Source organism: Salmo trutta, chromosome 25 (assembly GCF_901001165.1).
Source record: "Salmo trutta chromosome 25, fSalTru1.1, whole genome shotgun sequence".
Lineage (NCBI taxonomy): Eukaryota > Metazoa > Chordata > Actinopteri > Salmoniformes > Salmonidae > Salmo > Salmo trutta.
Window position 1 is genome coordinate 29,284,783 of NC_042981.1, and position 24,208 is coordinate 29,308,990.

Here is a 24,208-nt window from a genome sequence, read left to right on the forward strand (position 1 = left end):
CCACACCGATCTCAACAAACCATTTCTGTATGGACCTTGCTTTGTGCATGGGGGCAATGTCATGCTGAAACAGGAAAGGGCCTTCCCCAAACTGTTGCCACAAAGTTGAAAGCACAGAATCGTCTAGAATGTCACTGTATGCTGTAGCATTAAGATTTCCCTTCCCTGGAACTAAAGGACCTTGGCCGAACCATAAAAAACAGCCCCAGACCATTATTCCTCCTCTACCAAACTTTACAGTTGGGACTATGCAATGGGGCAGGTAGCTTTCTACTGGCATCACCCAAACCCAGATTTGTCCGTCAGACTGCCAGATGGTGAATCGTGATTCATCACTCCAGAGAACGCGTTTCCACTGCTCCAGAGTCCAATGGCAGCGAACTTTTCACCACTCCAGCCGACACTTGGCGTTGACCATGGTGATCTTAGGCTTGTGTGCAGCTGCTCGGCCATGGAAACCCATTTCATGAAACTCCCAACAAACAGTTACTGTGCTGACATTGCTTCCAGAGGCAGTTTGGAACTCGGTAGTGTTGCAACCGAGGACAGACGATTTTTACGCGATACGCACTTCAGCACTCGGCGGTCCTGTTCTGTGAGCTTGCGTGGCTTACCATTTTGTGGCTGAGCCGTTGTTGCTCCTAGACGTTTCCACTTCACAATAACAGTACTTACAGTTGACTGGGGCAGCTGTAGCAGTGCAGACAGACAGACATCCTATGACAGTAGTGCCACGTTGAATGTCACTGAGCTCTTCAGTAAGGCCATTCTACTGCCAATGTTTGTCTATGGAGATTGCATGGCTGTGCGCTTGACTTTATACACCTGTCAGCAATGGGTGTGGCTGAAATAGCCGAATCTACTAATTTGAAGAGGTGTCCACATACTTTTGTATATATAGTGTATGTAGGATCAACATATCACACTGTATTATATTAGTTCTATATACCATATTTAAATTCCATAACATTTCCTTTACATGTGAATTATTTCCAGTAATTTACTTGGGCATGGTTCCAGTTCTGGCTTGATTCACTTTTGCTCCAATTATGTACAATAAAGCCTCAGAGTTGATCAATTCATACAGTGTCATTTGTGCAGCATTCATTCAGGCAGCATTGCATAACTGTAGCCACGCTAAATTACAAATGTCAAACCTGCATGGTGCGCTGCTGCTGATCTGTACTGCACACACTAGAGGTCGACCGATTAATCGGCATGGCCGATTAATTAGGGCCGATTTCAAATTTTCAGAACAATTGGTAATCTGCATTTTTGGACGCCAATTATTGCCGATTACATTGCAATCCATGAGGAGACCACGTGGCAAGCTGACCAGCTGTTACGCGAGTGCAGCAAGGAGCCAAGGTAAGTTGCTAACTAACATTAAACTTATCTTATAAAAAACGATCAATCTTAACATAATCACTAGTTAACTACACATGGTTGATGATATTACTAGTTTAACTTCACTAGGGTAGGGGGCACTATTTTCACCTCCGGATGAAAAGCGTGCCCAAAGTAAACTGCCTGCTACTCAGGCCCAGAAGCTAGGATATGCATATAATTGGATTTGGATAGAAAACACTCTAAAGTTTCCAAAACTGTTAAAATAATGTCTGTGAGTATAACAGAACTGATATGGCAGGCAAAAACCTGAGAAAAATCCATCCAGGATGTGGGATTTTTTTATGTTTGTAGTTTTCTATTGAATGCCATGACAGTATCCATTGACTTAGGACTCAAATTGCACTTCGTATGGCTTCCACTAGATGTCAACAGTCTTTAGAAATAGTTTCAGGATTGTATTCTGAAAAATGAGGGAGTAAGACCACTCTGAATGAGTGGACACTGCAGTGTCCCAGAGGTTTTTCATGCGCACGACCGAGAGCACGCCTTTCTTGTTTTCCTTTCATATTGACGAAGCTTTTGTCCGGTTGAAATATTATTGATTATTATGACTAAAAACAACCTGAGGTTTGATTATAAACATCGTTTGACATGTTTATACGAACTTTACTGATACTTTTCGGATTTTTCATCTGCCTGTTGTGACTGCCTTTGAGCCTGTGGATTACTGAACAAAACACGTGAATATAAAGAGGGACTTTAGAGGGACTTTGGATAAAAAGAGGAACTTTATCGAACAAAACAAACATTTATTGAGTAAATGGGAGTCTTGTGAGTGCAACCATATGAAGATCATCAAAGGTAAGTGATACATTTTATTGCTATTTCTGACTTTTGTAACTCCTCTACTTGGCTGGTAATGATATGTCTGCTGGGCGCTGTTCTCAGATAATCGCATGGTTTGCTTTCGCCGTAAAGCCTTTTTGAAATCTGACACCGTGGTTGGATTAACAAGAAGTTCATCTTTAAACCGATGTATAACACTTGTATGTTTTATGAATTTTTATAATGAGTATTTCTGTTTTTGAATTTGGCGCTCTGCAATTTCACTGGATGTTGGCCAGGTGGGATGCTACCGTCCCACACCCCATAGAGAGGTTAACTAGCTTGTCCTGCATTGCATATAATCAATGTGGTGCCTGTTAATTTATCATCGAATCGCAGCCTACTTCGCCAAACAGGTGATGATTTAACAAAAGCGTATTCGCGAAAAAAAGCACAATCGTTGCACCAATGAACCTAACAATGAACATCAATGCCTTTCTTAAAATCAATACACAACCTGCATATTTAGCTAAAAGAAATTCATGTTAGCAGGCAATATTAACTAGGGAAATAGTGCCGCTTCTCTTGCTTTCAGTGCAAGTAGAGTCAGGGTATATGCAGCAGTTTGGGCCGCCTGGCTCGTTGCGAACTGTGTGAAGACCATTTCTTCCTAACAAAGACCGTAATTAATTTGCCAGAATTTTACATAATTATGACATAACATTGAAGGTTGTGCAATGTAACAGCAATATTTAGACTTAGGGTTGCCACCAGTTCAATAAAATACGGAACGGTTTTATATTTCACTGAAAGAATAAACGTTTTGATTTCGAAATGATAGTTTCTGGTTTTGACCATATTAATGATCTAAGGCTCGTATTTCTGTGTGTTTATTATATTATAATTTAGTCTATGATTTGATATTTGATAGAGCAGTGTGACTGAGCAGTGGAAGGCAGCAGCAGGCTTGTAAGCATTCAGTCAAACAGCACTTTCCTTCGTTTGCCAGCAGCTCTTCGCAATACTTGAAGCACAGCGCTGTTTATGACTTCAAGCCTATCAACTCCCGAGATTAGGCTGGCAATACTATAGTGTCTATAAGAACATCCAATAGTCAAAGGTATATGAAATACAAATGGTATAGAGAGAAATAGTCCTATAATTCCTATAATAACTACAACCTAAATCTTCTTAACTGGGAATATTGAAGACTCATGTTAAAAGGAACCACCAGCTTTCATATGTTCTTATGTTCTGAGCAAGAAACTTAAACGTTATCTTTTTTACATGGCACATATTGCACTTTTACTTTCTTCTCCAACACTGTGTTTTTGCATTATTTAAACCAAATTGAACATGTTTCATTATTTATTTCAGACTAAATTGATTCTATTTATGAATTATATTAATTTAAAATAAAAGTGTTCATTCAGTATTGTTGTAATTGTCATTATTACAAATATATATATAAAAATCGTCCGATTAATCGGCAGAGGCTTTTTTTTGGTCCCCCAATAATCGGCATCGGCGTTGAAAAATCATAATCGGTCGAACTCTAGCACACACACTACACGGTAGCCCACACTGTAGACAACTCTGGAACGGTGCTGATCAAAAACCATTTCCATACAAGCCAGAACTGATCTACACAAGACCTAGGGTGGAGCGCTTTCCTGTTCCCATCAAAAATAAACTGAAAAATATAGAGAACTCATTCACAGACAAAAACACCAAAAGGCCTACAGATTAGCATACACTTTATTGGGCTGACAACATGTAACAGTTGTTCCAATTTTTCCATTGTAGTCTTGGTTCAAGGGACTCAGGAAAAAGCGGAATGCAATTAACACGGCCCACTCATACCCCCACCTCGCTCTAATCAAGGCTCAGAATCCCCAGAAGTCTTGAAGGAAAAAACATGCTGAGGTTTGAGCTCTGTGTGATCCTTCATTTGCATTTGTACAATAACAGGAGTGTCACACACACACATTGCATCAGAGCTGTGGAGAGAGCGTCAACCTGGTTCACTACAGACACAGTGACGTCTGCAGTGGTTAACTAACAACATATCAAAGTTAAGGTTAACGTTGTGATCCTAAGGTTATCCGTGTTGTTTACAGGGAACCAAGTGGAGCAGAAGGGTGAGAGGCCATGGTGTGCAGGTGCAGGTGTTTTGATTCCAACAGTACTTGATCCCTTGTGACTTCTGCTAATTAGCATTCAAGGCAGGGAGCCACCCCACATAAAAACTATTCCACCAGCCACAAAAGGCCCACATCACAAAGGATCCTCCCTGCCTCTAATTGAGCAATAATGGCAGGCAGGCTTTTATGTGATACCTTGCACAGCAGACTGCACACCTCTTTGCCATGCAGTCCCTCCTTAGTTAATGTATTGTAGCAGATGACCACCCTTCAACTCAACACTTCAACTCAGCACTTGTTACCTTAACTAAGGGAGAATATCATGATACACCCCTATTTAGATGAGACACAGTGCCGTCGTTTCAATTGGCATTTCCATAGATCAGATCTAGAGTCAGTCTAGTAGTCTAGCTCCTTGTCCTTGGCTTCAAGAGCAACATCATAAAAACAGACCAAATCTGTCAAAAGTGTATTGCTATTTATTGCTGAGAGCATGAGCTTCCAAATAGGCCTCCATCCAGCAGCTTTGGATTTGGGGAGTTGATGTATGTATCTCATTCCAGCAGCAAAGCTGTAGCCAAGGTATCCAGGAATACATAAATGAAATACACAGGAAACAGGCTGGGAGGAAAGCCTGGAAAAGCAGCAGTCATGTTTGTTATTGGTCGGGCCCAATCTGCTCTCTCCACCTTGGGACAGATGGAAAGTGTCTCTCTCCAGCAGTTAAACTGTCCCACTCACTCCCTATAAGTTTATCTAGTCAGAAAGTAGGCAAGGCACTCATGTGTTACCAATTTCTAATACTCCTAATCTATGAGGTTGAGTCACTGTCAACCACAAAAGTGAAAAAGTAACACAGAAAGAGAGGGGCGATCCTTGAAGGGTGTGAGGCATGAGTTTTTACTAGGGCTGTCCGCGACCCAAAAAAAATCTTAGTCAACCGAAAATCGTCTGACCAATCGATTGGTCAAACTTTTTAAACATGTATTTTTCCATATCTAGACAGGGGTTCTTAAACTTTTTCAGCCTGGGACCCAAATTAGAAATGCTGTGTTTTCCTGGGACCCAAGCTTAGGAACATATGCAACTATACGCAAAATGTAGCTGCTAACCTTGTGCGACAGCATGCCTTTTCCTTTTGGACAAAAATTATACGAATATTCAGAGTTATGAAGTTATGAAAACTAGTTGTTTTGCAAATGTTGAACTTATAATATGGCTACTAATACTGGAAAAGTCCAAGTACACAGATTTGATGATATTCTTGCAGAAAAATGTAATATGAATGCAAATGTCTCCTTCACGATTTGCCCAAATGTACCTGGGTGACTTCACACTAAATGTCATGTAGTTTGCTCATACTTCAAGGTATCCGTCTGAAACTTTGCACATACACTGCTGCCATCTTGTGGACACCATCGGAATTACAACCAGAGTAATGGCTAGAAGTGGGACCTTTCTGTTGCATTTCAAAGATGGTGGTAGGGAAAAAAAACGTGTTTTTTTCTTTGTATTTTCTTCTACCAGATGTATTGTGTTATATTCTCCTACTTCAAAGTGTTTCCTTTCAAATGGTACCAATAATATACATATCCTTGCTTCAGGGCCTGAGCTACAGGCAGTTAGATTTGGGTATGTCATTTTAGGCGAAAATTGAAAAAAAGGGGGCTATCCCTAATTAATAAAATCAACTATGTATGCATTGAACTTGTCTGATGCTTTAATAAGCGTACTGTTTGATGAAATAAGACACAAATGACTCAAGAGGGAGCCAGAGATCAACCAGAAGAAAAAACCTCAACCTTTCCCGACTCTCCTCCTCCCGGTCCTAATGGCTTTTACAGATTCTGTTGCCGGTACACAAGGAGTGACACAAACCTAAAAAGTAACTTCTATTGCCAACTATGTCATAAATTGCCTATAAAGCCAACAAATAAAAACATTGCAGCCTGCAGGTAGAAAACATCCTGATAAAAATAAATATCCTATAAATCACATTGGCTACGCATGGCCTGTCTGCAACCAACTTGAAACATTGTAACTATCAACTTGGGTATGGCCAAAAGCTCATGCTTGCAAACTTGCAACATTGTATAAAATATTCTGGGCCCTCAGAGATTCCTGCTCTAGTGAGCTTGGGACAGAAACAGCTGTAGGCTATTTGCGCAAGGGATAAGAAGTAATCAGGTAAGCCTATTTTATGATGTTTCCTCTGGATCAGAGCATGACATTATTCCCTTTCACGCTGAGTAGTTTTCAAAAGGGAGAGAGCTGGAAAGATTTTTCAAATACATTTAGGGACTATTGTCATTCTCAATGGATGTAAAAACAGACTTTGTTTGCTTGCTGTTTGTGGTGAAGAAAACATTACTTTGAGAAGCTCCACAGCTCATTAGTGGTGGTGCGTTAAGACAATCAGAAATACTATCAGATCCCCAAATGGGAACATTTATATGCCAACATTTGCTCGCAGGACAGGACTTTTCCTTCACTCTGCGGTCCAATTCATCCCCGTAACCAAACAATGACCTCCGGGCTGTTTGACCAAGAAGGAGAGTGATGGAGTGCTGCATCAGATGACCTGGCCTCCACAATCCCCCGACCTCAACCAAATTGAGATGGTTTGGGATGAATTGGACCGCAGAGTGAAGGAAAAGTAGCCAACAAGTGCTCAGCATATATGGGAACTCCTTCAAGACTGTTGGAAAAGCATTCCAGGTGAAGCTGGTTGAGGGAATGCCAAGAGTGTGCAAAGCTGTCATCAAGGCAAACGGTGGCTATTTGAAGAATCTCAAAAATAAAATAGATTTTGATTCGTTTAACGCTTTTTTGGTTACTACAAGATTCCATATGTGTTATTTCATAGTTTTGATGTCTTCACTATTATTCTACAATGTAGAAAATAGTACAAATAAAGAAAAACCCTTGAATGAGTAGGTGTTCTAAAACATTTGACCGGTAGTGTAAGTATTCAGACCCTTTGCTTTGAGACAAGAAAGGTGCATCCTGTTTCCAGTGATCATCCTTGAGATGTTTATACAACTTGATTGGAGTCCACCTGTGGTAGAGCTCTGAGACATGAGTTGTTGAGGCACACATCTGGAGAAGGGTAACAAAAACATTCTGCAGCATTGAAGGTCCCCAAGAACACAATGGCCTCCATCATTCTTAAATGGAAGAAGTTTGGTATCACCAAGACTCTTCCTAGAGCTGGCCGCCCAGCCAAACTGAGCAATCAGGGCAGAAGGGCCTTGGTCAGGGAAATGACCAAGAACCCGATGGTTACTCTGACAGAGCTCCAGAGTTCCTCTCTGGAGATGGGAGAACCTTCCAGAAGGACAACTATCTCTGCAGCACTCCACCAACCAGGCCAGACGGAAGCCACTCCTCAGTAAAAGGCACATGACAGCCCGCTTGGAGGACTCTCTGACCATGAGAAACAAGAATCTCTGGTCTGATGAAACCAAGATTGAACACTTTGGCCTTAATGCCAAGCGTCACGTCTGGAGGAAACCTGGTACCATCCCTATGGTGAAGAATGGTGGTGGCAGCATCCTACTGTGGGGAGGTTTTTCAGCGGCAGGGACTGAGAGACTAGTCAGGATCGAGGGACGACCCCTAAGCACACAGCCAAGACAACGCAGGAGTGGCTTCGGGACAAGTCTCTGAATGTCCTTGAGTGGCCCAGCCAGAGCCCAGACTTGAACCCGATCTAACATCTCTGGAGAGACCTGAAAATAGTTGTGCAGTGACGCACCCCATCCAACCTGACTGAGCTTGAGAGGATCTGCAGAGAAGAATGGGAGAAACTCCCCAAATACAGGTGTGCCAAGCTTGTAGCGTCATACCCAAGAAGACACGAGGCTGTAATCGCTGCCAAAGGTGCTTCAACAAAGAACTGAGTCTGAATACTTTTTTTTAATACATTTGAAAACAATTCTAAAAACCTGTTTTTGCTTTGTCATTATGGGGTATTGTGTGTAGATTGATGAGGGGGAAAAAATCTGTTACGTCACAAAATGTGGAAAACCTCAAGGGGTCTGAATACTTTCGAAGGCACTGTATGTAATTGGGAATTGATAGACTAACAATCAAACGCAAACAATTTACACAATGAAGTTATGAAACAATGAATGTGCACAAATTGGTGGGAGAGAGCGTATTCTGGAGAGAGATGTGCATTGTGCAGCCACACTCACCTTCTTCTTGGACTGTGCCATTACCGCGGCCTCCGCAATAGATTAGTCTCGGCCTCCGCAATGGATTAGTTCACTGAGATGTGTGCGAATAAGACAGGTGTCTCGTGTGCCATAAAAATAAATAAATATATATGGTACTGCTTGACTAAAAAAATGATCGGTCGACGAACAGCCTAACCAAGCAATCGTCCAGTTGGCTAATTGGGGGTCAGCTCTAGTTTTTATTCACCAACGTAACAACACAGAGTGGTCAAAAACGTACTAACTCAGTTGTAGTCACGATCTGGTTACCTATAACTACAAACATAGTTATGTTTTGGGTTTTTTACATATTTATGAACTTATTTCCAGATATCTTCTAAACGACCCACAATGCACCATCATATGGAGAATCTACTTTACGTTAGCTAGCTCGAGCTGGCTGACATTAGCCACTAGCCATGCAGACCTAGTGTCGGCAGTGGTGAGCTACAATCCACCAATCACGAGGAGGTGTGATGTAAACAACCAAATCAGATTCCTTACACGTGGGGGGCGCATTATCTCTGTGAAGTAGGCTACCAGAGTTTTTCAACCTTGGATTAGTAGTAGCGCACTACAGTAGCTGATTTACTGTGCTGTTGTGATCATTTCCATCTGACTGGGGGCCTCCTCCAATCAACGTCTTATTGTAGAACTCTTCCCCTTATCTCCTGTGCCCAATGCTGCCTCTAGATTATTGCCTCTGGAATCTATCTACTTTAGATTTACATCACTATATCGCTATTGGATTAGCTGACTCTCCCTCAACCAGTGAAACGGCCTCTCCCTCTGAAGAGTCTCTGTCCTTGGCTTTTCTTTGGTAGCTAACTCAGCCGTCAATCGCTAAGTCTATGCTCTCTCTACTTTATATTGGCTGGCTTTTTGTTGTTGTTGTGTTCTGTGGGTTCCTGCCTGTGCTAGACTAGTTGGTGTTGTTCTCTGGTTTACTACTTAGCTATGTTGACTGTGGTGGTTGGCTAGCTAGGCTACTTAGCTGGCTAGGCTAGCTAGCAGGTTAAAATAACTAACTTTTGCTGGCTGGCTTGCTGGCAAACATAACTGCATATACCGGTAACATTATTGATAATTGGTTAGATGGTGTTATGCATTTCCAAAACATTGGTTTACTTTAATGTAAGCTAGGTGTTGATTGCATCTGACTGACTCATGCAGCGCCAAGGTAATGTTAGCAGGCTGGTAGGGCTAAAAAATTATTTCCGGCATGACTTCAAAATTCTGATAGGTTTGTATGTAATAACTTGAAAAATGGAAAAGTAAGGTGTAACTTTGCATTGGGACTTTTGATGTGTATACTAATGCAAACACATGTTACATGTGATTATGTTTATGCTATCTACCCTTTAATATTACAGAATTGTCCCCCCTTGTCAGGAAATCATAGCGATATCAGGTGAGAACAGTAAATTGACTATTCCATTGCATTGAATTCCTTCCCCCACTCTCTTTTTGTGTGTTTCAGAGAAGAGCCCCTGACATCCTCACACAGGACAAGGAAGGAACTGGAGCCAAGCAGTCTCATTCCTCACCCCCACCATGCCCGGAGCGGAGCAGGAACTTAACTCACAGGATGGAAACGTATTATGTGCTTCGACTACAGAGAGGATGTGAAATCTTGGAGCAATATGAAGTGGGATTTCTGCTGGCCGGGATGCAGGAAACAAAGGGGAGGAGGGGGAACCTGCAACTCTTTCAAAAATGTTGTTAACAAAGATAATATGTTGATAAGATAATATGTTGAAACTCCCAACACACTAAGTTCTGAGGAGAACTCATGCGGTGCTATGGAGCTTGGAATTCCACTGTACGCCACGCTGCTCCTGAAAGTAACAAAAACAGTTCAGCTGTTAAAGTGAAGGACCAGCTGAACAGACCTGTCTGCAGAAAAGGAAAGATTATAACCACAAATAGGTGCAAGTGGCATAAAAAATCCATGTCCATTCAGTGTATTTTAATTATGACTTATCCCACAAATTAACGGCTTTTTTACTTGAAACCCCACATGGTTGCCTGGACTTCTATTTTTTATGCCACTTAGCACCTATTTGTGGTTATATGTTTTCCTTTTGCTTTTCTAGCACTATCTCCCTCCAAAAGCACCTGTGGTTGTTTTGGAATACCTGAAGCACCCCTGCTGCTTCTTTTTCTTCAAGACCTGTCTGCAGATTGATATCCTGATTCAGGAATGACCAATCCACATCACATTCCAATCTGCTCATATTTCTGTCCACAGAACAACAGTACAGCTTTGTTGTTCGACCCGTATGGGCAAATAATATGTCACTATTGCATGGCAGACACAGCATGGGGCATCGGCCTTGTTCTCTGTTTATAGACTATGAATAGTAGTAGAGAGCCCTGTCAACTACAGTATGTGAGGGAGAGACAGGGGGAGTAGGCTTTAAAGTGTGATACCGTGTAGAGACTGACTGGCATGTTCAGACAAAACCAGACAGATTATCACTATGTCAGGCAAGATAGTCTGAAGCAACACAACACATCCTCAGGGACCAACATTTCATTACGGAACCCTTTTCTTTCCAAACAGTTTGTTTTTCTCTGTGTGGTTGTTTGTTCCCCGATCCCTGCACACCACACACTATTGTTGGACCTGAGTGATGGGAATTACAGCCTGTCTGGTGTAGTGGGACTGTGGCTTTGCGTTAGGGTTCGGCTAAGTCATGTTTACAATCACAATTCTTGGCATATCCGATTCAAATCTGTTATTGTTCCTGCAGTCTGAACAGTCAAAAGCCACATGGGAATCAGATATTTCAAGCAACATTTCAAACTACCTACGAAGTCAGATACAAATCTGATTCCCGGCCATGCGACTTGTGTCTGAACGGTCATATCTGATTTAGTTGCCCTCAAGTGGTTTTAAGACTGTTATTTGGCATATCTTGTTTCTTGCTAGCTACTCTGTTGACAATTTGACAAGAACATGACATGGTAGCTAACTAGCCAGTTAATTGTTTACAAACAAATTAGTTAATGTGCCAGAAAGCTAAACAGCTACCAAGCTAGCTAGTTGACTACTGTGGCTAGTCAAACATAACTTGTTTTGAAAGTTGGATCATCTTATCTTATTCTTACACTATGATTTTGAACATTCAAAATCTAAAATAAACTGGGAAACGTCCATGGCAGGTATTGTTATCGTCAATGTTCCCTCTAAATTGCGCACGGGGGCGCAGCTCCCCTTGGACTGCTGCGCAGAAGAAAATAAATATGAGCTTGCGCAGAGAAGCACGAGGTTGAACTTTACTCAACTTTCGACAGTTTTCCCCTTTAGTTAACACTATCAACACTTCATCTACTGTGGGAATTGTGGTCGAATCAACGCAATATTAGCCACTTTCAATGTAATATACTGAAACAAAATGAACTATGCAAGATTTAATATGCAAAACTAACTGTGCAAGAGATTGTCTTGTTGGCAGAGCGCATTGGAGTAGGATTCTATTGCGTTGACAGGCACTACTCAAGCCTGTACTCTACACAGACAAGTGTGCCATAACCAATCAGAGTTGCAGTAGGCCTATATGCAAATAGCCATTGCCATATGAAGCTGTGCCATTCACTTTGAACTGGACTGTGTTTACAGTAAGAGCGGTTGCGAGTAGATGCGCTTGTTTTGAGATCAAAGTAAGAGCTGCATGTATCCACATGTGCACATTTGTTCATATTCTTTGCTAGTTAGTGAGTTATTAGCCCAGTTATAGCTCATTTCGGGTCAACAAAGGGGGAGTCGTTGCTTCCAACAAGAGCACAAAATGTGTACATTTCTAGCCATCTTTGAGCTTTTTTACGTCTTAAAGGGGAAGTGTTGTATTTTGAGACGATCTTGAATAAGCTAAGTAGCCAATAGGCAGAGCGTAGCATAATTTGTCTGATTCTCTGTAATAATGGTTGTAAATATTAATGCATTTTATTTTGTAAAGTGGTTTCTTGCATCAAACACAACATTTTCAGTCACCTGTTATCCACTTGTCTGATGGACAAGTGGATAAACAGGTTAATGTCAAGCCCTGCACGTTTTTTTTAAGTCTCATGGAATGTAGGCATTGAACACCACACATAGGCTGCTACTGCAGGCTGAATGATAGAACAGCTATTTATTTATGTTAAAATGTTATGGGGTGCGTTTTTCTCTTGTTTTTGATGGTAGGCCACTCTGGTAGGTCTACATTATGATCAAATAGCCACAGTAGCCCTCTTGGCACTGTAACTTAAAGCGGGTACAGCCTCAGTGTTCACAATAAACGCACGCCGAAAGTTGCACAGAATTTTGACAAGTTCAAGTTTGCGCTCAGCAGACCTGAAATTTGCTCAGTGCTGAAAAAAATGGAGGGAACATTGGTTGTCACCCTAGCTTGCTACATAACTTCTGAGTGATAGGAAGCACGAGCATCACCATCATCAGCCTACACCACTGTGCACACACCCGTCATCACTATGACAACTAGCGTAGCCATGTCAGTAAATGGCTGCTGTCTGAACACATACATATACCATTTGGCCAGTCAGTATTCCAAAAAGGATTTGAAAAACAAAATTGATTTGAGCATTAAGGCATGCAGTGTGAACAAGGCTTTAGTGTGAGGTTACTTGAGTTCATCAGCATTAGCAACAGACTAACAGACTATCAGGGCAGAACAAGAATTGGACTGACACTGTAGGGAATAGGACTATTTGTCAGCTGTGGGAGGGCTAGATTAGAATAGACATCTTGTCCCAAATCAGCACATCAACTATGTTGCACCTGCACCACTACATTACATTCTGCCTCATCAGGAGAATAAGTAGGGGGGTTGTCACAAGGCAAAACATTTGATCTCCACATAAATAATAGTAAAACCACAAACGCCAATAGCATTTCTGTGAGGTTGACGTTCCCCAAACGTGGTCGAAGGGGAAGTTTTCTTTGTTCATCTGCATGTACTCTGTGACAGCGAGCTGAAAGAGATTACATCATCTCCATTGTGAGTACTGAGCTCTCTCTCCGTTTCCATCGGTTGGCATACCCCCGGTAGGCCCAAGCAGACAAAGCCGGTGCATTCCAACAGTTTAATAGGAGACACTACTACAGTCATCCTCATCCCAGTCAGATTTATCACTCCCCTTCAATTCAATGGTGACATCGTAGGGCACTGGAGGACAGATTGCCAAGCCAATCATTTACTCTTCTGCCTTTGGGTCTGACAAACACTGCTTAATCATATGAACAGGAGCCTACTAATTTTTCCATAATGGTAATACATTTCTAGTCGTTATCTTTTGTGGTTACGGACGGTTGGCCAAAAGGTCAATCCACTTATTTTATTTCACAGTGATGAGTCAGAATAGAAATTAAAAGAAGATGGCCTTGTACTGACACCAGACATGTTGGTGTATCAGTCCATTCAGTGGCACATCCCAGAGTCTGTTATGTCTGTTTTCAGCCTTGACCAACTAACATAAGGAGGGAAGCCAGACAACATTGTCTACTCGAGGTGAAGAACTGTTTTAAAAGGAGAGAGACGACTTAAGTCTCAAACTCACAGTGGACTAGACAGTGTCTTTCGAATGAGAATTCAAACTGATTATCCTAATTATTGTTGAATGTAAACATTTGAGCACCTTTAATAAATAGGCAGGCGGGCCCGGGTATTTAATTGGCCTGGAATCATATTCCACTCTGTAATCTTATCATGACATGTTACTGTATACCTTTATTCAACAGGTGGTTCTAATCCTGAATGCTGATTGGTTAAAACCGCATTCTAGCCGGTGTCTATTCCACAAGTTACCACCGGCTAAATCTATGATGTTAAAATGCCTGTGTACTCTGTTCCATCTTACTGTGCAATCCACTATCTCATCAGCCCAGCGAGGCAATTTATACACCTGATTTCCACTATAAAAAGCCTCTAGACATTACCTCACATTTCTTTTAGAGTAACATTGAGTTTTTTAAATAGCAGAGATTTGTATAAACCTTGCTGTCTGTCTCTCCAACATTTGCAACATTGTTTCAATATTGAAATTCAATCTCCAGCTGTCCCATAGTAATGAACGTGTCGGGAGTTGGAACGAGACAGACAGCCAGGCAGCGTTTCTCTGCCAGTCGAAATCATGAATCACCTGCCATAATTTTTATGGATATATAGCAAGAAATGTCAATTGAAAAAAGGTCAAACGAAACAAAGTCCAGCTAGTTTGCAGTCTTTCCAGCTTTAGTTTGAAGTGATTGTGTTAGCGGTGTTGTTGGCTAGCTCTTCTGAACAAGTGTCCTGACGAGAGAGCACATTTTCTATGCCGCCTCATTAGCTCATTGTTATGGATGTATCCAAGTAAATGTCACTAGAAAACAGCTTAAACAAATGCAAAGGCAGCTACTGTCATTATTCTGGCTATACTGTTTGACGTGACTGTTAGCCGTAGTTGGCTAGCTAGCAAGCAAGGGATAAGAACGCTGCCAGCCAGTATGGCAATTGAACATTTAGAACGAACAACTGGGTTGCAGTTGTTCGTTCTCTGGCAACCGAACCGATAGAACGAATAACCAGCCAGCTTGGGTAGCAACCCTAGATTTGTATCAGGACTACAGTATATCTTTTGGAAGAATTAAATAGTATTAATAAATGCATCAAAATAAAGTTAATGAAAATATGTCAATCATTATGAATATGTTGGCAACCCGTTGCATAAAAGTGATAATGCCCTTGAAGCCGGTGTTTGGACACCTGTGCCAGTATATCCTCCAAACACTGCCTTCTCTGGCATTATCACTTAAATAGATAGCACCGTTTTGACACAATGTTATCTAGAACCTTAAAGGGTTCTTCAGCTGTCCACATAGAAGAACCCTTTTTGGTTCCAGGTAGAGCCCTTTTTGGTTCCAGGTAGAACCCCTTTTGGGTTCCATGTAGGGTTCTATCTGGAACCAAAATGGGTTCTACCTGGAACCAAAAAGGGTTCTCCTATGGGGACAGTCAAAGAACCCATTTGGAACCCATTTTTGGTAGAGTGTAGGCTTACTCTTATGAACAACAAAGCAAACAGTTAGTGTTAGTATTTCACGATGGCTACTCAGAATTGAAGCAAACACATTCCAGAAAGGCACTTTATAAACCTGAACAATGCTCAAAACCGTACCTGCCCTGGAGAGCCTGCCCTGGAGTCCACCTCCCTGACCCTGCTGTTGGCTACTGTCCCACACAGTTGTCTGCCGTATACTGTGGCTGGATGTCATGCTCCTCATGACTGACCTGTTCTTAGAGTCTTAGAGTTTAGTAATGACCTACAGTCATCACACTCTGGTGATGAGATGTGAGCTGCATATACAGTGCCTTGCAAAAGTATTCACCCCCCATGGCGGTTTTCCTATTTTGTTGCATTACAACCTGTAATTTAAATTGATTTTTATTTGGATTTCATGTAATTTACATACACAAAATAGTCAAAATTGGTGAAGTGAAATGAAAAAAAGTACTTGTTTCAAAAAATTCAAAAGAATAAAAACGGAAAAGTGGTGCATGCATATGTATTCACCCCCTTTGCTATGAAGCCCCTAAATAAGATCTGGTGCAACCAATTACCTTCAGAAGTCACATAATTAGTTAAATGAAGTCCACCTGTGTGCAATCTAAGTGTCACATGATCTGTCACATGATATCAGTATATATACACCTATTCTGAATGGCCCCAGAGTCTGCAATACCACTAAGCAAGGGGCACCACAAAGCAAGCGGCACTATGAAGACTAAGGAGCTCTCCAAACAGGTCAGGGACAAAGTTGTGGAGAAGTACAGATCAGGGTTGGGTTATAAAAAAATATCTAAAGCTTTGAACAGAACACCATTAAATCTGTTATTAAAAAAATGGAAAGAATATGGCACCACAACAAACCTGCCAAGAGAGGGCCACCCACCAAAACTCACGGACCAGGCAAGGAGGGCATTAATCAGAGAGGCAACAAAGAGACCAAAGATAACCCTGAAGGAGCTGCAAAGCTCCAGAGCTGAGATTGGAGTATCTGTCCATAGGACCACTTTAAGCCGTACACTCCACAGAGCTGGGATTTACGGAAGAGTGGCCAGAAAAAAATAAGCAAACATGTTAGGTGTTCGCCAAAAGGCATGTGGGAGAGTCCCCAAACATATGGAAGAATGTACTCTGGTCCGATGAGACTAAAATTGAGCTTTTTGGCCATCAAGGAAAACTCTATGTCTGGCGCAAACCCAACACCTCTCATCACCCAGAGAATACCATGGTGATGGCAGCATCATACTGTGGGGATGTTTTTCATCAGCAAGGACTGGGAAACTGGTCAGAATTGAAGGAATGATGGATGGCGCTAAATACAGGGAAATTCTTGAGGGAAACCTGTTTCAGTCTTCCAGAGATTTGAGACTGGGACGGAGGTTCACCTTCCAGCAGGACAATGACCCTAAGCATACTGCTAAAGCAACACTTGAGTGGTTTAACAGGTTGGGGCTAGGGGGCAGTATTTGCACGGCCGGATAAAAAACATACCCGATTTAAACTGGTTACTACTCTTGCCCAGAAACGAGAATATGCATATAATTAGTAGATTTGGATAGAAAACACTCTAAAGTTTCTAAAACTGTTTGAATGGTGTCTGTGAGTATAACAGAACTCATATGGCAGGCCAAAACCTGAGAAGATTCCATACAGGAAGCGCCCTGTCTGACAATTTGTTGTCCTTCTGTGGCATCTCTATCAAAAATACAGCATCTCTGCTGTAACGTGACATTTTCTAAGGCTTCCATTGGCTCTCAGAAGGCGCCAGAAAATGGAATGACGTCTCTGCAGTCTCTGGGCGAAAAACAGCAGGAGTTTTTGTGAGTGGTCAGGCAGGGAACAATAACACTGGAGATGCGCGTCCACGAGACGACTCCATGTTTATCTTTCAGTCTTTGAATGAATACAATGTCGCCCGGTTGGAATATTATCGCTATTTTACGAGAAAAATCGCATAAAAATGTATTTTAAACAGCATTTGACATGCTTTGAAGTACGGTAATGGAATATTTTCAATTGTTTTGTCACGAAATGCGCTCGCGCGTCACCCTTCGGATTGTGACCTGAACGCACGAACAAAACAGAGCTATTTCAATATAACTATGGATTATTTGGAACCAAAACAACATTTGTTGTTGAAGTAGAAGTCCTGCGAGTGCATTCTGACAAAGAACAGCAAAGGTAATCCAATTTTTCTTATAGTTAATCTGAGTTTGGTGAGGGCCAAACTTGGTGGGTGTCAAATTAGCTAGCCGTGATAGCCGGGCTATCTACTCAGAATATTGCAAAATGTGCTTTCGCCGAAAAGCTATTTTAAAATCTGACAATGCGATTGCATAAAGGAGTTCTGTATCTATAATTCTTAAAATAATTGTTATGTATTCTGTGAACGTTAATCGTGAGTAATTTAGTAAATTCACCGGAAGATTGCGGTGGGTATGCTAGTTCTGAACATCACATGCTAATGTAAAAAGCTGTTTTTTGATATAAATATTAACTTGATTGAACAAAACATGCATGTATTGTATAACATAATGTCCTAGGAGTGTCATCTGATGAAGATCATCAAAGGTTAGTGCTGCATTTAGCTGTGGTTTTGGTTTTTGTGACATATATGCTTGCTTTGAAAATGGCTGTGTGATTATTTTTGGCAGGGTACTCTCCTGATATAATCTAATGTTTTGCTTTCGCTGTAAAGCCTTTTTGAAATCGGACAATGTGGTTAGATTAACGAGAGTCTTGTCTTTAAAATGGTGTAAAATAGTCATATGTTTGAGAAATTGTAGCATTTATGAAGTATTTGTATTTCGCGCCACGCGATTCCACTGGCTGTTGACTGTTCCACCTTGCCCAGGGAGGTTAAGGGGAAACATTGAAATGTCTTTGAATGGCCTAGTCAAAGCCCAGATCTCAATCCAATTGAGAATCTGAGGTATGACTTTAAAGATTGCTGTACACCAGCGGAACCCATCCAACTTGAAAGAGCTGGAGCAGTTTTGCCTTGAAGAATGGGCAAAAATCCCAGTAGCTAGATGTGCCAAGCTTATAGAGACGTACCCCAAGAGACTTGCAGCTGTAATTGCTGCAAAAGGTGGCTCTACAAAGTATTGACTTTTTTTGGGGGGGGGTGAATACTTATGCACGCTCAAGTTTTCAGTTTTTTGTCTTATTTGTTGTTTGTGTCACAATAGAAAATATTTTGTATCTTCAAAGTAGTAGACATGTTGTGTAAATCAAATGGTACAAACCCCCCAACAAAAATCTATTTTAATTCCAGGGTGTAAGGCAACTAAATAGAAAAAATGCCAAGGGGTGTGTGTGCGAATACTTTCATAAGCCACTGTATCCTATACTATTGTCTTATGTTAACCATGAAGGATATCTTTGTCTATAGCACAAAGCAGAGACTGGTTTTCCCATCAATGAAGATTAAAATAGAAAGATACTTTTTCCCATAGTAGTGTCAGCACTGGATTGATTGAAAGTGAAAACTCCATAATAAGAGGCACTGGTCCAGTTTGCATGATGATTTGGCATCAGCAAAACAATATCAGACTAAATATGAGAGTAATGGTGTAAAGAAAATATTTATTAAACGGCAAAACAGAGGTCTTCAATTGTTATGACTATGAACCTGACTGATGTTATCCCAGTCATCAGTCAGCCAAGTTTATGAAGAATGCTAATATTTTGCCAACTATGCAACTCAATATTCTTTCCTCGCCCTATCTGACACATCCCACCATAACCAAGCAGGTTTACACAGAATAGAATACACCAATACAGATGGACTATTAGGGGGGGGGGGGAATTAAACACTGAAGCTCGTATCTGCATAGGACAGCAAGTACAAATGCAAAGATATATATATAAAAAAAGAGCAAACAGTGAATGAGTGCTAAATCTACTCTATTTGGACTCCTTCTGACAGCTACTGGAACTGTCAGTAACAGCCGGTCATAGAGGTCTAATTCAAATCCTGTGTCCAAGTGAATCCAGATTTGCCACTGTAGGGCTCATTCAATGCCAAAACATTGCCTGCCTTATAAAGTTTCAACCAATAGCGTTATGTAATTCAATAGGCTATTACTTGGTCATTTGAATTGCCCCTGAAACTAAGTACACTGAACAAAAAAATAAACGCAACACACAACAATTTCTAAGATTTTACTGTGTTAAAGTTCATATAAGTTCAGCCAATTTAAATAAATAAATGGGGCCCTAATATATGGATGTCACATGACTGGAATACAGATATGCATCTGTTGGTCACAGATACTTTTAAAAAAAGGTAATGGCGTGGATCAGAAAACCAGTCATTATCTGGTGTGACCACCATTTGCCTCATGCAGCGCGACACATCTCCTTCGCATAGAGTTGATCAAGCTATTGATTGTGGCCTGTGGAATGTTGTCCCACTCCTCTTTAATGGCTTTGCGAAGTTTCTGGATATTGGTGGGAACTGGAACACGCTGTTGTACATGTCGATCCAGAGCATCCCAGATATGCTAAAAGGGTGATATGTCTGGTGAGTATGCAGGTCATGGAAGAACTGGGACATTTTCATCTTCCAGGAATTGTGTACAGATACTTGTGACATGGATCTGTGCATTATCATGCTGAAACATGAGGTGATGGCGGAAGATGAATGGCACGACAATGGGCCTCAGGATCTCATCACGTTATCTCTGTGCATTCAAATTGCCATCAATAAAATTAAATTGTGTTTGTTGTCCATAGCTTATACTTGCCCATACCATAACATCTCCGCCACCATGGAGCACTCTGTTCACAAAGTTGACACCAGCAAACCACTCACCCACACAACGCCATGCTGTCTGCCATCTGCCGGCACAGTTGAAACCGGGATTCATCTGTAAAGTGCACACTTCTCCAGCATGCCAGTGGCCATCGAAGGTGAGAGTTTGCCCACTGAAGTCGGTTACGATGCCAAACTGCAGTCAGGTCAAGACCCTGGTGAGGACGACAAACAGACAGATGAGCTTCCCTGAGACCGTTTGTGCAGAAATTCTTTGGTTGTGCAAACCCACAGTTTCATCAGCTGTCCAGGTGGCTGGTCTCAGACGATCCTGCAGGTGAAGAAGCCGGATGTGGAGGGCTGGCGTAGTTACACGTGGTATGGGGTTGTGAGGCCGGTTGGACGTACTGCCAAATTCTCTAAAACGACGTTGGAGGCGGTTTATGGTAGCGAAATGAACACTCAATTCTCTGGCATTAGCTCTGGTGGACATTTCTGCAGTCAGCATGCCAATTGCACGTTCCCTCAAAACTTGAGACATCTGTGGCATTGTGTTGTATGACAAAACTACACATTTTAGAGTGGCCTTTTATTGTCCCCAGCACAAGGTGTACCTGTGTAATGATCATGCTGTTTAATCAGCTTCTTGATATGCCACACCTGTCAGGTGGAAGTATTATCTTGGCAAAGGAAAAATGCTCAGGGATTTTTTTACTTTTATTTAACTAGGCAAGTCAGTTAAGAACAAATTCTTATTTTCAATGACGGCCTAGGAACAGTGGGTTAACTGCCTTGTTCAGGGGCGGAATGACAGATTTGTACCTTGGGGATTTGAACTTGCAACCTTTCGGACACTAGTCCAACACTCTAACCACTAGTATACGCTGCCGCCCCAGGGATGTAACAGGGTTGTAAACAAATCTGAAATACGTTTCTTGTGCATATGGAACATTTCTGGGACCTATTTCAGCTCATGAAACCAACACTTTACATGTTGCGGTTATATTTTTGTTCAGTGTAATTTCTACCATGTCTCACAGGTTGCACACAAAAATAAACTACATGACAAAAAATATGTGGACACTTGCTGAACATCTCATTCCAAAATCATGGGCATTAATATGGAGTTAGTCCCCCTTTGCTGCTATAACAGCCTCCACTCTTTTTTCACTAGATGTTGGAACACTGCTGCGGGTAGTGAGGTCGGGCTCTGATGTTGGGTAATTAGGCCTGGCTCGCAGTCAGCGTTCCAATTCATCCCAAAGGTGTTCGATGGGGTTGGGGTCAGGGCTCTGTGCAGGGCAGTCAAGTTCTTCCACACTGATCTCAACAAACCATTTCTGTATGGACCTCGCTTTGGGCACGTGGGCATTGTCATGCTGAAATATGAAGGGGCCTTCCCCAAACTGTTGCCACAAAGTTGGCAGCAGAATGTCATTGTATGCTGTAGCGTTAAGATTTCCCTTCAATGGAACTAAGGGGCCTAGCCCGCACATTGATAAACAGCCCCAGACCATTATTCCTCCTCCACCAAACGTTACAGTTGGCACTATGCATTGGGGCTGCCAGATGGTAAAGAGTGATTAATCACTCCAGTGAACATGTTTCCACTGCACCAGAGTCCAATGGCGGCGAGCTTTACACCACTCCAGCTGAAGCTGGGCATTGCGCAGGGTGATCTTAGGCTTGTGTGCAGCTGCTCGGCCATGGAAAACCATTTCATGAAGCTCCCGATGAACAGTTATTGTGCTGACGTTACTTCCAGAGGCAGTTTGGAACTCAGTAGTGAGTGTTGCAACTGAGGACAGACGATTTTTACGTACTTCAGCACTCGGTGGTCCTGTTCTGTGAGCGTGTGTGGCCTACCATTTCGTAGCTGAGCTGTTGTTGCTCCTAGACATTTCCACTTCACAATAACAGCATTTACAGGGCAGAAATTTGATGAACTGACTTGTTGGAAAGTTGGCAACCTATGACAGTGCCACATTGAAAGTCACTGAGCTCTTCAGTAAGGCCATTCTACAGCCAATGTTTGTCTATAGAGATTGCATGGCTGTTTACTCGAATGTATACACCTGTCAGCAACGGGTGTGGCTGAAATAGCTGAATCTAGTAATTTGAAGGGGTTTCTCCTAAGTGCACAGTGTTGAGCAATAATGTACAGTTTTTGTACCAACTAGTTGTGTAGACATTAGTGTTATCCCTTGTGACAGTCCAATCCACATCAATGGTTGTTGCCTTGCTCATAGCAAGATGTGTAATGCCCAATAGTTTGTTTAACCATTTGGGTTGATAGTGGTGGTCTGTCACTTACAAAGGAACATCAACATTAACCCTTCAGCTACATTAACCCACCACCTGTAGAGGCCCGAACTAACTATATTAATGGTAGAAAATGATGTAGGCTATAGCTTGCTAAGGAGGGGACTACACAGAAAGCTGCAGCATTACACACCTATTACAGCGCTATTACATCAAGCCCGTTTGCTCGATGCCACCTGGAAATCACCAAACCCAAGTTGGACCCGAAACGATGCACATTGTCTTTGACGAACGTGATATAATTGCGGATTCCATTGACCAAAATTGACATTTTCCACTCGTCACGCGCAGAGTGCGCGTTCTGAACCCACAAAGCAACCTTTCTGGTTCCCTCCTACTTTCGGGAAAGAAAATACCCTGATTGCGCACTCTAATGTAGGCTACTATAGAACACATACTAATCGGTCAGATGTCGCTGTGTAAAATGTTTATTGGTTGAGGAGACTATCCTGATGTTGCTTGCGACCATGTACCTCAAAACATCATGCACATGACATGGATCGTTCCCCAACGTTAAAACGCATGTTTCCCGACTCACCTTTTCTCCTCTTCCCGTTAACCATTGGATGGCATGAACACAATACTAAGCGTTTTTCCCCTTTTGTTTTTCCAAGACCCGTCAGTGTAAAAATGCAGCAACACCGTTATGTATATTGCTTTAAACAGTTGTTTCCGTTCAGGTTAAAATCCCAAATGATCCTGTTGCCTTCGTCAGATATGTAGAAGTTTGATACAAAGTTACGGGTTTGCTTCGCTGCACTATGCAGCTGCTGTAGTGATGAGATCATACCAACCACCCTCCCTCGCTGTACTGGAATCTCGCGAGAGGACTTCATACTATAAAGCAAACGTTACTGTGGTAACAAATCCATTTCTGCTCACCTGGTTGTGTTTCTGCAGTAGCTCTCTTGAATTGGCCCTTCGAAAAGAAAAACAACCCCTATCTAGGATAGAGCAAATGAACTCAACTGCAATACTGTGCAAATCAGTCAATGTGATATGATGAAATGCAATCAATCATTTCTGTGTCATATGAGCTTTCTGTTTCCCATAACGAGTTATAGGCTTCTTATCCTAGAGTTCTTGTACATTTTGGCTATGGGGGTATAGGGGCTATAGGTTGTTTCTGGACTGAGCTACGGTATTGCGTTAGTCAAGGCACTCATTCTACTTGCAAAAAACAGGCTTTAGAGAAAATGCATAGCTACCTCAGAGAAAAGTAGCCTATCTGTTGTCCCAGATTTCTCCAGGGACTGTCATAACATAAATTACATTAGGGCATTACTCAGCAGCACTGTCTCAGTCAGCAGTAGATGGGACTAGTTGAGAAGATATGCAATGCTCTGTCTTTTCCTCTACTGCTGGGTGGCTCTGCCAAAACCTCCCATTTATTGGAACTAAAACAATGGGGATCAGAAGAATGACTGGAGGTATTCTAGTGTTCAGTGACACAGGATGGACAGGGTAGACAAGGGGACTGCAGGGGGTGTGATGTTGAGAAACTTGGCACCATTTCGTATGCATATGCCTGTAGACACAGA

The 24,208-nt window shown here is 41.9% G+C and overlaps 1 protein-coding gene across 2 annotated transcripts in view; it reads right to left on the reverse strand.

Moving 5' to 3' along the window:
- LOC115162355 (signal-induced proliferation-associated 1-like protein 1) overlaps positions 1-23,496 on the reverse strand; it is a 99,114-nt gene extending 75,618 nt beyond the window's left edge. The window contains exon 1 of one of the 2 annotated variants that reach the window (XM_029713578.1): positions 23,206-23,496. The gene's annotated coding sequence lies outside the window, so the exon portion shown is untranslated. The remainder of the gene's footprint in view (positions 1-23,205) is intronic. The other variant, XM_029713577.1, reaches the window with a different exon arrangement.
- Positions 23,497-24,208: the final 712 nt, after the last annotated feature.